Source organism: Myxine glutinosa, chromosome 1 (assembly GCF_964187855.1).
Source record: "Myxine glutinosa chromosome 1, kmMyxGlut1.1, whole genome shotgun sequence".
Lineage (NCBI taxonomy): Eukaryota > Metazoa > Chordata > Myxini > Myxiniformes > Myxinidae > Myxine > Myxine glutinosa.
In genome coordinates this window covers 368,615,496-368,627,509 of record NC_136261.1, presented here as the reverse complement: position 1 = coordinate 368,627,509, position 12,014 = coordinate 368,615,496, and the positions used below count along the sequence as shown (strand labels likewise).

At 47.3% G+C, this 12,014-nt stretch overlaps 1 protein-coding gene across 1 annotated transcript in view; it reads right to left on the bottom strand.

Moving 5' to 3' along the window:
• The window catches only part of LOC137414956 (E3 ubiquitin/ISG15 ligase TRIM25-like), a 1,058,494-nt gene that overhangs the window by 979,802 nt on the left and 66,678 nt on the right, over positions 1 to 12,014 (bottom strand). The gene's annotated exons all lie outside the window — the stretch shown is intronic.

The following is a 12,014-nucleotide window of genomic DNA, read 5'->3' as shown; positions in this document are numbered from 1 at the left end:
TTATCCAAACTTATGTTGTATGCATACCATGAAGAAAATAAGGGGGTACACTTAGGTTTTGCGGTATTAAACTCAGAAATATTAATATCAGATATATTTGTGTGGTATCAATATTTTGCACAGTGTACTGGGAAACTTTTAAAGTACACATTAAACCAATACCTTCCTTATTCTCTGAGTTATGAAGACATTTATGATGTATCAAAATCTAAAACAAAATATAAATTTCACCATTTTTACAGATTTCTTGACCCAGAGGTAACCGCAGATGTCACTGACAGCTGGGTTGTAGCTTACATATTGTATGGAAGTATTCTGATCATTTTGACACCTCACACGACCCTCTATGTCCATTATTGGCAGAGTTATGTGTGATTTTAAGAATTAAAGAAAACGCGTTTGGACCCTGACACCAGCAGACATTAATCGCATTCTCATAAACCCCTGCACACCGTGAGAACTTGACAACCCTCCTAATATGGTCCAAATGGGTCCACTTAATGAAATTATTGGGGATGTCGGTTTACATAAGGTGGGTGCAACAAAGTTTTAAAATATGGCCTATGGCCGCCATACTATGTGTCCAATAGTCAATCCTGCGTTGCATCAAATCAAATAAGATAGATCCCCTTCAATATCGCTGTGGCCTCCAAAGTGCCAGCACGGCGGCGTTCGCCACCGTTGCATTGGGTGGTTGTTATTGGCATCATCATCGCCCCAAACTCCATTGAACACGAGGTCATCTCGGAGAAGAAGGTGGGAGGAGTCAGCCAAGCGCCAGGAACAAGGCGTGGCTCTGCCAGCGCCTCATCAAGGGGCGGGACCGGTGAGCCCTCGTGACCAACCAAGGCCGAGGCGAGCTCACCGGTGGGCGTTTCCAAAAGGCAGGCGGCTTGATCGCACCAGGCGCAATATAAGCGCACGCGCAAGCCTATTCAGGGAGATGCGTGATCCAGCTGAACCGGAGAAGACAGAAAGACGTGAGGGGGTGCTGATATTGCGGCAATAAACCGAGACCCTCTGGGGACCCTATTGTCACCGGTTGTGAAGACGCAGAGCTGCCGGCTGCTGTTCGCTCCGAGCCCGGAGCGTGAACTTCAACGCTTACCGCTGCCTGGATCCTTCTCCCCCCCTGACGTATCCTTACCATCGGCCTGGACCATTCGCTCCCTGAGCCATTCCTGCCTGCAATTTCCCTTTGTCGTGTAAGTCCGTCGTCTGTCCTTTGTGTTGGCTGGGTATAAGTTAAGCCTGTATAAGTAAGAATTGCCCTGTGTATCTGCTTCTTCCTCTTCCCTGTAAATTACTTCGTTCTTCTTTTCTTGTTTGGGTTATTGTACATAATTAATAAATATCTGTTCCTCCATTCTTTGATTTCTTCTTTCTCATCCGATCGCTTTAGTGATTTCTCCATTGAGTTCCTGTGGTGCGATTTCGGCCAACGCTTTATGAATCGGGTTTAGTCCCTTGATAAATGGCTCAAACCGCGGGCTGCTAAAACCGCTCGGCAAAATACCATCTTGTCCGCGGTTTCGAGCGGAGTTACCCACCTGCCTTGTGGAGGGATTGGCGGGGGTGTACGGGAAACCCTTGACCAATCGCCTCGGCCAATCCCACCCCCCAGGGGAGCGGGGTAGCTTCAGGATCGGAGACGGCCAGTGCAAATAGAAGGGGGATTAACCCCCCCCCCCCCCCCTTGTTAAGGGGGAGCGCCATCCCCGTTTCCGTAACAATATATATATATACACATACATATATATACTGAAACGCAAAAGAAACTTACCACCTTTGAAACCTTTAAATATCAACAATAACACTGCGTGTAGTAAATGTGTGAACTTATTTGTGGACAATAGTGTCCTCACTGTCAGACAAAACGGTCACGGATGGTCACTTGAACCTTCAATGGTCACTTCATAGCACAGCTGTTGAACAGCTGTTTTGACTGTCAGTGATTAGCCAAGGGGTACGGGATGATTTTAATGAGCTGCACGTGATGTCTTGATATTGGCATTAAAAAGGCCAGTGCAAAATGGGCATTTTGACCGAAAAATTTGACCATTTTGACCAACTTCAAAAAGACCGAAAACACAAAAGAAACTTACCACCTTTGAAACCTTTAAATATCAACAATAACACTGCGTATAGTAAATGTGTGAACTTATTTGTGGACAATAGTGTCCTCACTGTCAGACAAAACGGTCACGGATGGTCACTTGAACCTTCAATGGTCACTTCATAGCACAGCTGTTGAACAGCCGTTTTGACTGTCAGTGATTAGCCAAGGGGTACGGGATGATTTTAATGAGCTGCACGTGATGTCTTGATATTGGCTTTGAAAAGGCCAGTGCAAATGGGCATTTCAATCAACATGCCACGATTGTCAAGGGATCAACGGCAGCGTGCCCTGGGCATGCTGCAAGGCGGACTGAGCTACCGTGAGGTGGCACGTCGCCTTGGCTGTTCACACCAGACGATATCGGCCCTGGTGGACAGAGACACCCTCCACAACTCTGCAGATGACAGACCTCGATCAGGGAGGCCAAGAGTCACCACTGCAAGGCAGGACAGGCAGATGGTCCGAAGTCACCTGCGGGATCGATTCCGTCCAGCATCCCGCACTGCGGCAGAAACGCCGGGGCGTGCAAAACCACGGATCTCCAATGATACTGCACGAAGACGACTGCATGACTATGGTCTGACTGCCAGAAGACCATACAGAGGCCCCGTGATGACGGTTGCCCATTGCCGCAACCGTCAGAGATGGTGCCAGCAGCATCAGCGGTGGACCTTGTCGCAGTGGAACGAGGTCGCTTTCAGCAATGAGTCAAGGTTCTGTGTGGACAGTCCTGATGGGCGTGAGTGTGTCTGGAGAAGAACTGGCGAGCGATATGCCGATTGTTGCATGCGTCAAGCCAACAGGTGGGGTGGCCCAAGTGTGATGGTGTGGGCAGCCATATCAGGCTGGTACAGGACGCCACTGGTGGTTGTGGATGGGAATCTTAACGCCCAGCGGTATGTGGATAACATCCTGCGACCTCATCTGCTGCCATTCCTGCTAGACCACCCAGAACTGAGAACCTTTCAGCATGACAACGCTCGTCCCCATGCTGCTCGCTTTACCACTGCATTTCTCCAAGGCGAGAACATCAACACCATGCAGTGGCCTGCGCTCTCCCCTGACCTGAATCCCATAGAGCACTTGTGGGATGAGCTTGGGAGACGCGTAGTTGGCAGGGCCAGGACACGGGCAGAGCTGCTTCAGACATTGAGGACTGAGTGGGACAGAATCCAGCAGCAATCCATCCAAAGACTGGTAGGCAGTATACGCCGACGATGCACTGCCTGTATCCAAAACAATGGTGGCCATACACGCTATTGAAAGGGGACTGACATTGCACCCTGTGCTGTTCTGTACTGTAGAACAAACTGATGAGATGGTGTATCTTGGTCAAAAACTTGACATGTCATCAATAAAATGCCAATGTTTCAATTAGCAATTGTTGGTTTGTTTTATTTTGAACTGTTACAATTTTATTACATTTCAAACAAGTGGTAAATTTCTTTTGCGTTTTCGGTCTTTTTGAAGTTGGTCAAAATGGTCAAAATGGTCAAATTTTTCGGTCAAAATGCCCATTTTGCACTGGCCTTTTTAAAGCCAATATCAAGACATCACGTGCAGCTCATTAAAATCATCCCGTACCCCTTGGCTAATCACTGACAGTCAAAACGGCTGTTCAACAGCTGTGCTATGAAGTGACCATTGAAGGTTCAAGTGACCATCCGTGACCGTTTTGTCTGACAGTGAGGACACTATTGTCCACAAATAAGTTCACACATTTACTATACGCAGTGTTATTGTTGATATTTCAAGGTTTCAAAGGTGGTAAGTTTCTTTTGTGTTTTCGGTCTTTTTGAAGTTGGTCAAAATGGTCAAATTTTTCGGTCAAAATGCCCATTTTGCACTGGCCTTTTTAATGCCAATATCAAGACATCACGTGCAGCTCATTAAAATCATCCCGTACCTCTTGGCTAATCACTGACAGTCAAAACGGCTGTTCAACAGCTGTGCTATGAAGTGACCATTGAAGGTTCAAGTGACCATCCGTGACCGTTTTGTCTGACAGTGAGGACACTATTGTCCACAAATAAGTTCACACATTTACTACACGCAGTGTTATTGTTGATATTTAAAGGTTTCAAAGGTGGTAAGTTTCTTTTGCGTTTCAGTATATATACTAGCAGAAGTACCCGGCATTGCCGGGCGGGAGGGGAATGGGGGGGAGGGGAGAAGAGTGGGAGGGGGAGGGGGAGAGGGGAGAAGAGGGGGGGGTGGGGAGGGTGAGGGATGGGAGGGGGTGGGAGGGGAGGAGGGCAGGAGGGAGGGGGGAGGGGAGGGGGAAAGGGGGGAGGGGAGGGGAGGGGGGAGGGGGGAGGGGCCGGGGGAAGGGAGGGGGAGGGGGGAGTTGGAAGGGGGAGGGGAGGGGGAAAGGGAGGGGGAGGGGGGAAGTGGAGGGGGAGGGGAGAGGGGAGGGGGGAGGGGAGGGGAGAAGGGGAGGGGTAGGGTGGAGGGGGGACGGAGGGGGGAGGGGGAAGGGGGAGGGAAGGGGATGGCCAGTCAACAATGACGTTGCAGTTCTCATGGTCGGAGAGCAGCACAACAATCGGACATAGTCCTGCATATTCGCAACAGCACGAAGCGGCTTTTGGAGACTCACCGATCCTGTGACGTCCTCCAGTACCGGCGTTGCCGGGCGGGGGAAGGGAGACCCGTACATTCCCAACCCGTACATTCGCCCTCTCGACTCAAGCTCACTCGGACAAAAGCCTCGCACAAATTACACCATGAAGGCCCAATGGTCATGCCTATGCCACAAATCACGGGCGCACTGAATTGAAAATATATAGAACGCTCATACTCCGTGAAAAGTGAAGCCGCCGTGTCGCCATCTTGGTCAGCACGACTCGACCAACTCGCTTCGCGGATCTCGTTTTGTGCGGGAAGAAACTGCTCCAATCGGTTACGGAAGGGTTGTGGAAAGACGTTTCACAGCTGTTTCAAAGACATTTAATTCATATCGCACAAAATCGATACAAAACACAATCGCATAAAAGGTGAAAAAATGTGTGACATGTGACGGGATGGAACATCACGTGATCGCTCTGAGTGAATCAGTCTGGCGGCGGGAATGGAACATCACGTGATCGCTCTGAGCGAATCAGCGAGCTGCTCTGGAACCGGCTGAGATTAGCGGGTACTTCGCTGAAATGTGCTGAGGTAAATATGAATAAAAAATATGGATCGTCAAATATTTTGAGTTCGGCCATGTTCGTCCCAGGCTCAATGGCCATGTCTATGTCAAATATCAAGCACGTAAGCCTCTCCATTTAGGAGTCTATCGGTAACATTACACACACACACACACACACACACACACACACACACACACACACAAACGGTGTTTTATATATATATAGATATACATATTGTTGCGGATATGGGATTTGGCCTCCATCCATATCCGCTTGTAAATATTCCCCTATTTCCCCAATACTCCCCAACTATCCCCAATCCCCCATTCCCTAGTCCCATTGTCTGTAAACAACACTCTGTAGAACCGACCTTCCCCTTTTTCCCCCATTAAATGTCGTACCCAGGTTCACCGCATCTCACGTAGACAACTATAGGACATCTTGCTAGTTATTCTTAGTCTATGTCAGTTAAGGACTCGTTTCCATTAATTCTGACTCTTCGTTGCACCAGAATGTGATTGTATGGCACCAGTAGTAAGTTTAGGACCTCCCAATACCTCCCCGCATCTCTTCCTCATGGAACTACAACAACAACAACAACAACTACAACAACAGCGGGGGCGGCGCGGCGGCGGCGCGGGGAGTGTGCGTCCTCACTCCGGCTTGGTTAGCCGCCATTGCCCATGTGCCCCGACGGGGTTACCACACAGGGGCTGACTGTCAGCTCCTCGTCAAGGGCGGAGCCCGGTAACCCCCCCGCACCCAATAAGAAGCGGCGGACCGATTCCATCTGGGGCGGAGCTAACGAGCCGAGGGCGTGTCACTCCCCGCTGGATATACGCAGCCACTTACCGGAGGTGACGTCAGATGCGCCTCAGCTACGAAGGAGAACGGACGCCACCTCCAGCGCAAAGATACCTCCCGCATCTCTGGACCGGACCGAGTCGATTCTGCCCCTGAGCCAAGGTGCACCTTGAGCCATCGACTACCTGCCCCTCCTTGCCATCAATCCCTGTGTGAGTCAGTCTTGTCCCGTTTGTCTGTGGTCTGTCGGGATTAAGATAAGACCGTGTATAAGTGCCCACCTTTCTGTGCTGTACCTCTTGTACCGTGTAATCTAAACGTTCTGCATATCCCATATTATATCCTCCTCAGGAGGTCTTGAGAACTGTACCCCTGGTGTCGTGTCGTTTAACCCAGCCGTTGTGTCCTTTCCTTCATTGATCTAGCGTAGCGCGATTCGGCCAACGTTCGAGTATAATCGGGTAACTTGTGCGAACACGGCGGCCATTCCGCTCGGCCCAGCATAACATCTTAATAAGTCGTGTCCGTAACAATATATATACAGACTTGGCATTTAATATGGAATTTTTTTTTTCTTGACTTGGGTTTACTTTCTTAACTCAGTATATCAATCTGGTGAGTTTCATTTACACTTTGGTGATTTATTTGTTAAAAGAACCATGTCACTGATTGTCTGTCGCAGCAAGAAGTCAACAACAGGATTATATCACAGGTGGCATGGCAAAATGTACGGACAGGTGCATTTGATGATTGGCTTCACAGTTGGGTATACAAGGGTTGTTGCGTTCTGTATTAGTGGAAAACAACTGCTGCATGTCTCCTAAAGTTATTGCCGCTTCCTCTGGAGATGGTCCGTCAACTCAACAATGCTGTTTGTCATGGAGTGGTGGCTTTACGAAATTACGGCATGAAACAGCGTGCTATTGCTCTGCAGTATGGCATCAATCAAGGTCAGGTGTCAAAGATCCTGAAACGAAATGCTCAGAGGGGTGTCCCTACTCCAATACCGAGGCCAGGACGTCCCCGCAGAACCACAAGGAGAGATGATCGCCAGCTGCACCGGTTAGTCCGCAATGGCCGTACCAAGTCAGCTAATCGGCTTAGGGCTGAGTGGCAGCAACTGACAAATGTGCCTGTATCCAGAAGGCTAGTGAACCAACGACTGGTTCAAGCAGGCTATCGTGCCAGGCGTCCCCTGAGAAAGGCACACCTGACCAGACAACACCGCCAGCGCCGATTGCAGTGGGCCAGAGAGCACCGTCAATGGCAGCCAGGACACTGGGATCACGTGATCTTCAGTGATGAGTCTAGATTTCTGGTCTATCGTCAAGATGGCCGCGTCCGAGTGCGCAGACAAGTGCATGAAGCCTACAACAAAGATTGTATAGTGCCAAGAGTCCAAGCTGGAGGTGATGGGGTGACCGTTTGGGCTGCTTTTCATGCAAGGGGCAAAACTTACCTGGTTGTTCTGAATGGAAACCTGAACCAGTTCAAGTACAGGGCCATTCTGGAAGAAACATTGCTTCCATTTGCTCGTGCAGCCTTTCGAGGAAACTTTGTCTTCCAAGATGACAATGCACGGCCTCATCGTGCTCGCATGATCCAACACTTTCTTGCTGACCATGGTGTAGAGCATATGGAGTGGCCTGCCATGTCCCCGGATATGAATCCGATAGAGAACTTGTGGGCAGAATTAACGCGTCAAATTGACCACTTGGACCAGCAGCCGACCTCTGTGCATGAATTGCAGCAGGCTATTGTCACTGCATGGCAAACGATTCCTGTCCAAACCTTGGCAAATCTCGTGAACAGCATGCCTCAACGTGTATGTGCTCTCCTGAATGCTCGTGGGGGTTACACGAAGTACTGAACTGTAATTTTACTGTCCGTAATCCTCGTCGTAATTTAACTTTTGTTTTTGTTAAAAAAAATTTTGCCTAATGTGCAAAATAAAGAGATACTTCTGGAAAACGTACAGAAGTTTAACACAGTACTGTCCATGAATTGAGTTCGATATCAGTTTACATCACTTTCAAGGATCAATTTATTTGTTTCGAAATGTCAAATGTGGTTTTTGTTTCTTTTAAAGGTCACATTAACAAAATCTAGAATAATTTCAACATAATTCCAATGAACTTTTGGTTCTAAGACACTTTGAAAAGTAAGTTCACTCCCACAAAAAAATATTCCATATTAAATGCCAAGTCTGGCAAGTCTGGCGTCCACTGCCAGGACGTCCCTGGGGGCAGCGCTTAGGTCCCGTTCATTTTCCGTCCACCCTCCAATTCCACCTCGATGGGCGGAATCCATACCGCGCCCCATTTGGCTGTCCCTAGTCGAGTTAACACGAGGCAGGGCCTCGAAAGCCAAAGGAGGGTTGAGATCGGCCGCAGCGGTAGGGGGACGGTAAGGGTCATCAACCAATCAGGGCTCGGGCGGCATGGCGTGAGAGGGCGTGGCAGAGAACGTCTGGTGAGGTCGGGAAGGTTCGCGGGGCGGGGCTATATAAGCCCACGCGAAAAGCCCTCGTGAGGACTTACAAGCAGGACTTTGAGGGAGAAGGACTTGGGAGGACTTCGTTGTACAAGCAGGACTTTTACATCGAGCGCATATCGAGAGGACTGGACTTGAGGGGGCGAGCGCATTGAGAGCACTTGTTGGAGCGCATGGAAAAGGACTTGTGGAGAGAACTTCGTTGTGATAGCACTTTGAGGATTTGAGGACTCGCTCGCTTTGAAGCTTTGAACTGTAACTCGCCATATTACGTACGTGCCAGAGGGGAAGAAGAAGAGGCGTCCCTTCCAGACAGTTCCAATACCGAGGCCAATTTTTTTTTTCCAACTTCAATTGTTTATAAAATGTGATATCACGTATATTACAAATACATTTGTGCAAAATAATTGTTTGAATTATGATTGGTTTAAACCATTACAAAACGGCAACTCGGGTGCAGTCATTTATCTATATATCTACACATCTGGGCAGTGTCTGTGTTGTCACTTAACGACTCCCTCAAACTTTTGTTTCCGTGGTTGTGAAGTGTTGTTAATAACGTTGTGGTGGTTTTGAATCACGTAGTGTGAGGTATTTTGAATTATGTGGTGGTGAGGTGTTTTTATTCCATGTTTTATGGCTGTGAGGTGTTTTTATTTCGTGTTTTATGGCTGTGAGGTGTTTTTATTTCGTGGTGGTGAGGTGTTTTTATTACGTGTTTTATGGCTGTCAGGTGTTTTTATTTCGTGGTGGTGAGGTGTTTTTATTACGTGTTTTATGGCTGTCAGGTGTTTTTATTTCGTGGTGGTGAGGTGTTTTTATTACGTGTTTTATGGCTGTCAGGTGTTTTTATTTCGTGGTGGTGAGGTGTTTTTATTTCGTGTTTTATGGCTGTGAGGTGTTTTTATTTCGTGGTGGTGAGGTGTTTTTATTACGTGTTTTATGGCTGTGCGGTGTTTTTAATTTAGTGGTGAGGTGTTTTTAATACGTGTTTTATGGCTGTGAGGTGTTTTTAATTTCGTATTGGTGAGGTGTTTTTATTACGTGTTTTATGGCTGTGAGGTGTTTTTATTACGTGTTTTATGGCTGTGAGGTGTTTCTAATTTTGTGGTGGTGTGTTTTTATTACGTGTTTTATGGCTGAGGTGTTTTTATTACGTGTTTTATGGCTGTAAGGTGTTTTTAATTTTGTGGTGGTGAGGTATTTTATGGCTGTGAGGTGTTTTTAATTTTGTGGTGGTGAGGTATTTTATGGCTGTGAGGTGTTTTTATTACGTGTTTGATGGCTGTGAGGTGTTTTTAATTTTGTGGTGGTGAGGTGTTTTTATTACGTGTTTTATGGCTGTGAGGTGTTTTTATTACGTGTTTTATGGCTGTGAGGTGTTTTCAATTACTTGGTGGTGAGGTGTTTTGAATTACTTGGTACTGAGGTGTTTTTGAATTACGTGGTGGTGAGGTGTTTTGAATTGCTTGGTGGTGAGGTGTTTTGAATTGCTTGGTGGTGAGGTGTTTTGAATTGCTTGGTGGTGAGGTGTTTTGAATTACTTGGTGCTGAGGTGTTTTGAATTACGTGGTGGTGAGGTGTAATCGTCCCAAACTTCCAGTCTGCACCTACCCCTCCCCTATGTGTGTGCTGAGGGGTTCTTTCTTGAAAAAAAAAAAACATTCAACCTAAATCTTCAACCGAAATTGCTAATAAAAATGTAATATCACAAACACAACAAATACATTTGTGCAAAGTAATTGTTTGCATTATGATTGGTGTAAATCATGACAACACAGCAACTCAGGTACAGTCATTATCCTCAGCTAAAATAAGCCCGTTCCTCTGTAACGACGCTTGGTTAGGCGAGCGAGCCGAGCCAAGCTAGTATATATATATATATATTGTTACGGTCCGCGGTTAAGGATGGTATGTTTGCCGAGCGGAGGCACCGCGACCAAACAGTTTCCCCGATTCACCCAAACGTTGGCCGTATCGCGCCACAGATATTCAATGTGGTAAACTCTAAAACGACCGAATGTAAAGAGGAAGAAGAAGACGTACAGAAGAGTAACGGGATTTATTATTTACACACACAAGCAAACGGAGCAGTCACGGTTATGTACAGGGAACATGAAAAAGCAGGTGACACAGTGAAAATTACTAGCTTATATAACAGGCTTAACTTGTTCCCAGGGACAAGACAAAAGACAGACTACGAACACACTTACACGGGGAATGATGATAGGGATGGCAGGTGGATGGCTGGCGGGATAGGGAGGTCCAACTGGTCCTGCAGCACGATCGGCTCGTTGGGCAGCCGCCGTTCCTTCGCGGCCCTGCTCCAAACTGCCGTCCAGGCCCCACGCTGCTGTGGCTGCAGTTTCGGTGGTTCGAGCTGCTGTAGATGCAGTTTCGGTGGCTCAAGCTGCTGTGGATGCAACCGCCACTCTTGTTACGGACCTCTCTTTGTCATGGACCTCTCTTTGTCATGGACCTCTCTACACAGCTCTCTCTTGGACCTTCCAACCCCGCTTTCCTCTGACGACTCAGCTCTTTTCATGGACCTCACCACGCAGCTCAGCCCTGGTCACTCTTGCGCGCGCGCTTTTATAACGCCTCCGGCGATTAAGCCGCCGGCCTTCAGGACACGCCCATCGGTGTGCTCACCTCGGCCCTGGTTGGTCGAACGACCCTCTGGCTCCGCCCTTGATGACGACGGGCGGGCACGCCTTTCTTCCCCGACCCTGCCTCGTGGCCAATGGCGGCTTTGGAGGGGATGTAATTGCCAAATTGAGGCTTGGCCATTACGAAAGGGGAAATGGAGGTTTTGGGAATGGGAATGAAGGGAATCTATCTTTTTCACTTGGTGCAATGGAGTGTCATTTTAATGGACGACAAAGCCTTAATCTAATACACAGAATAAGGAAATAAACTACTGAACAAGGGTATTATAGTGTCCTTCAATGTATGCTTTATGGAATTAACTACCGGAACGCCCTTTGACCTTTACACAACACTGGAGGCAGGAGGGGCCAGAATCAAACAATGTTACACAGCAATTTACCACAATTCAACACAATAAAAAAAATACAATCCTCATATCCGCAACAATATATGTACATATATACATACAACAATATATGTACATATATATGTATATATATATGCAGTCATCGCCAAAATTATCGGTACCCTTGCACTTTTTTCAAATAATGCACCATTCTTTCCAGAAAATTGTTGAAATTAAAAAATATTTTGGTATCCACAAATGTATTTCTTTGGTTTGCAGTCAAACAAACCAAAAAAGCTGAAAAAATTACTAAATCTTAGCTTATTCCACACAGAAATCCGAAAATGGCCCGGACAATATTGTTGGCACCTTTTAGAAGTTGTTAGAAATAAGTAGATTTGAAGAAGGTAATTCTCCTTTACTTTGGAATTAAACTCACCTGTGGTGAGTTGCAGGTTCCTGAAATATA